The following is a 4,413-nucleotide window of genomic DNA, read 5'->3' on the forward strand; positions in this document are numbered from 1 at the left end:
TAGCATGTTCTTGGGAAGAAAGAGAAGTTAAAGATTTGTCTTCTTTTATTTTCAAGTATTTACAATGAGTATTGGAGAAGATTTTAATAAACACACAAAGAATGTAAGGTGGTATTTTGTAGTGGCTAACAACATAATGTCAGGCCAGATGTGGTGGCTCATGCCTGTAATCCCGGCACTTTGGGTGGCCGAGACGGGTGAATCATAAGGTCAGGAGTTCGAGACCAGCCTGGCCAACATGATGAAATCCCGTCTCTACTAAAAATACAAAAAGTAACTGGGTGTGGTGGCAGGTGCCTGTAATCCTAGCTAATTCAGGAGGCTGAAGCAAGAGAACTGTTTGAACCCGGGAGGTGGGGTTTGCAGTGAGCCCAGATCATGTGTTGTACTCCAGCATGGGCGACAGGGTGAGGCTCCATCTCAAAAATTAAAATAAAATAAAATAAATAAAGTAACATAATGTCAAACCGGACTACCTCTGTTGTATTCCTGACCAGGTTACTTCTAGACTGTTTTTCCTTGTGTAAATTACTTAATTGGACCTAATGTAATCAGATAATGGGAATCTACACTACTTATTAATTTGCAAATTTTATTTATTTTTAAAATATCAACTAGAACCCTTGGATTACCAAATCTAATCTCTGAAAGTCTCCCTCATAGACAATTAAAATTACAGGAAAAACTATAAATTAAATAGTATGTAAACGTAATCAAAGAATTGTATCTAATTTCCCTTCATTAGAAAAAATACATAAAATAATCAAAAAGACTATTACATTTTTATTGACTAATTCCTTGAAAAATGCTGCTGTTAATAAGAGGGCTTAAAATGGTTGACTCTCATTATTTAAAAACATCAATTTAATGACTTACTATATAGATATCATCAAATATTTCCACCATATATATTTCAATTCTGCATATGGAATATATAAAACTAACAGAGAGGGTTACCACCTTATGTTCCACCTTTTAAGGGGAAGAGCACCGACTATTGATGGTAGGAAGACATTGAAATAGTCTAATCAAGCAGCAATATTGTACCTAAATATCAAGTGAATTTAATATATCCTAATGGGAACCAATTTTTTCATGGAGAAAAATGTGTCAGATGTATATTTCAAAGTGCATATGGTCAATTTAGTGCCAAAACTTTAGATATGATCTAATTGTTGTAAATATACCATTGATTCAATCAGAAGAGGTCTATCACAAACTATAAGATTATATTGTTAGCAAAAATCCAAAACAAGATCTAAGCAGAGCAAAGAGATAGGACAGTAAATTGTTTCATTCAAAATCAGAATTTGAAAGTCTGTAATAGAAAACCACAAAAGTACATTACCTGGAGATCATAAGGAAAATAAAAAGACAATCAAAATTATCTCCAGAAAGAGGAAGTTATGGTATCATTGTGTGGGTGTGAGCATTGAAAATAGAAAAATACAGCTTGACCACATTTTATGAATATCATTTCATGAAAACAAAAACATAATTTGTAAAAGCAAGTATTAATAATATTAATAGTAGTAATACTTATAAAGAAAACAACAGGCCATGAAGATGAAAGCTGAGGGCACTGAAATAAGAAAAATGCTTACAGAAAATAGCTGATGCCTATTTAATGCTAATAATGACTGGCAAGGTAAAACTTGCAGTAATGTGAATTGGACCAGAAGATCAGAGTGTAACATATAATACTCCAAAGTATGCTAAATTAGAAGAAAGAACAGATATGTTGGTGGCTTTAATAAAAGATAATGTTGGCTGAGCGCAGTTGCTCATGCCTGTAACCCCAGCACTTTGGGAGGCCGAGGTGGGCAGATCACAAGGTCAAGAGATCGAGACCATCCTGACCAACATGTTGAAACCCCAACTCTACTAAAAATACGAAAATTAGCCGAGTGTGGTGGTATACACCTGAAGTCCGAAAGCTACTCAGGAGGCTGACGCAGGAGAATTGCTTGAACCCAGGAGGTGGAGGTTGCAGTGAGCCGAGATCGTGCCACTGCCCTGCAGCCTGAGTGACAAGAGCAAAACTCTGTCAAACAACAACAACAACAACAGCAACAACAAAATAATGTTGAATATATAGAATGAGAAGAATCTGAAGGTAAATATGATGAGTTTGGATATAAAAAGAAAAAATGCAGAGGGAAACCTGTTGGTCCTGCATCTATATGAAAGGAGGTTGATCAGAGGGAGAAGAAGAGGATGAGGATGAAGATCTTTCTAATATAAATTAGATGAAGATGAGGATGAAGATGATGCTGATCTCTCAAAATATAATAATGATGTCAGTGAAGAAGATGATAGTAATAAAAAAAATCTAATAGAAAAAGTAACTCAGTGCCTCAATCTTCACATTCACTATCTTCATCATGTTCATTCTCCCTTTCAAGTTCAACGTCTAAGTCCAGGTTCCCTTCAAGAAGTTCTAATTCGCAGTCAAGATCTTGTTCCAGTTCCAGAGAACATTTAAGATCTTCTGGGTTGAAATCAAGATCCAGCTCCAGGTCCCATAGGGGCTCACTAAACAACCCTGAGCCCAGGGCCAACCCTTACAGAACACGATTACTTTACCCAAGCACCACAGGTCATCTGGATCATCCCATTCTGGTTCCCATTCAAGTTCAAAAAATAAATAAAGCATTAAAATTTATGTCTTAATGAAATCTAATACAGTGCATGAATCACATTTTTAAGGACGTTGGTGTTTTTGATGGTCAGAAGTGCTACATCTGCTAGTAGAGGTGCATGCCTTTCATCATGTTTCAGAACAATACAGCTGTGTTTATTTGTGAAGTTAAAAGTAAATAGCATTCTGTTAATAAGCCATAATGTCCCAAAATAGATGCTCTGTCATTCATGGTTTATAACCATTTGCTTCATTTAAAATCATCTCAGCTGTAACAAAGTATTGTTTCCCAATTAAACTCATTTTTCTCATTTCCATATATCCTGTCTGCTGGCTAAGACAAGATTATCTGGGCTTGCCTGAACTTTTGGGCATGGAGGCAAAACTGGTAAACTAGTTGGAAACAACATGTTTATGTTACTCTGGGAAAAGAAGTCAACCTGTTTATGTTGTTAACCTATGTCAAAGTGATTCTTACCAAAAAAAGTTAAACTAAGTTGTAAAGCAGCCAACTGGAAATGTGTTTATTTTGAAATTTCCCGTACTAAGGGTGCCATAGAATCATTGTCTTTCTTTTATCCAGCTTTACTTTTTTTGCACCACCACATTTAATGGAAAGAATCTTGTGACTTGCAGAAGGAGAAAGGTGTGATTCATTTTCCTTTTTTCTTTTCTTTTGTTTTTTTTTTGAGACAAGAGTCTCACTCTTCTTGCCCAGGCTGGAGTGCAATGGCACAGTCTCGGCTCACCGCAACCTCCACCTCCTGGGTTCAAGCGATTCTCTTGCCTCAGCCTCCCGAGTAGCTGGGATTACAGGCATGTGCCACCACGCCTGGCTAATTTCATATTTTTAGTAGAGACGGGGCTTCTCCATGTTGGTCAGGCTGGTCTCGAACTCCCGACCTCAGGTCATCCGCCTGCCTTGACCTCACAAAGTGCTGGGATTACAGGTGTGAGCCACTGCACCCGGCCTCATTTTCCTTTCTGACACATAATTTGGGGCAAGAAAGAAAGTCTAACAGTTTATGTCTTCTTTTCTGATATGGTTGGTTGATAAGAAAAACATCTAAACATGTTTATCAATATTTTAGGAAGGTTTGTGTGATATTCTTTTAAATCTAGTTATCAAATGTTATAGGGCAGAAAAGGCAAAATCATAGTTAATGAGCAAATATACTTTTGAAGTATATTTCTCTTTTGATGAAAGGCCAATGGAGACACTGTGAATTTAAGTGAAGATTTGCTTCAAGATGTTTAACTATAAACACACCACATGAAATTTTCTTCTGAATAACAAATGAATGCCTATCTCTGCATGATGTAGGCAAAAATTGTTATTTTTCCTATTCATTTGAGACTAACTTATGGCTTAAAATGCTTCCAGAGTTTATTTCTCAAAATTAAAGTCTGGTCACATGAAGAAAACACGTTTTTCTTTGTTTCCTTTTTAGTGTAATTTTAATGACATTATTACATGATGGCCTATGGTGGCATTACCACATTTCGTTAGCTCTATTCCAGCCCACTATGCTCTTAAGCAAAATGTTAAGATTGTCTAACATCCATGAGTAACATAATTTGGAGATAATAAATTGTGTTTATTATTTCAAGTGTTAGACTTGATGTCATCACTGTTAATCACCATTTTTACCCTAGAATGGTAGTGCACATTTTGAATTCTGAATAAGTAAATTAACATATACTTGATATAGTGCTTTTTAGTATCATATATGCACATGTATACACTTTGTTTTACAGGTATCCCCAGATAC

General features: G+C 36.0%; 1 pseudogene; it reads left to right on the forward strand.

Moving 5' to 3' along the window:
- The first annotated feature begins 1,560 nt into the window (after positions 1-1,560).
- LOC117077709 lies at positions 1,561-2,673 on the forward strand (annotated as a pseudogene).
- Positions 2,674-4,413: the final 1,740 nt, after the last annotated feature.

The sequence above is a fragment of the Trachypithecus francoisi genome, unplaced genomic scaffold, assembly GCF_009764315.1.
Source record: "Trachypithecus francoisi isolate TF-2019V2 unplaced genomic scaffold, Tfra_2.0 Lachesis_group6, whole genome shotgun sequence".
Lineage (NCBI taxonomy): Eukaryota > Metazoa > Chordata > Mammalia > Primates > Cercopithecidae > Trachypithecus > Trachypithecus francoisi.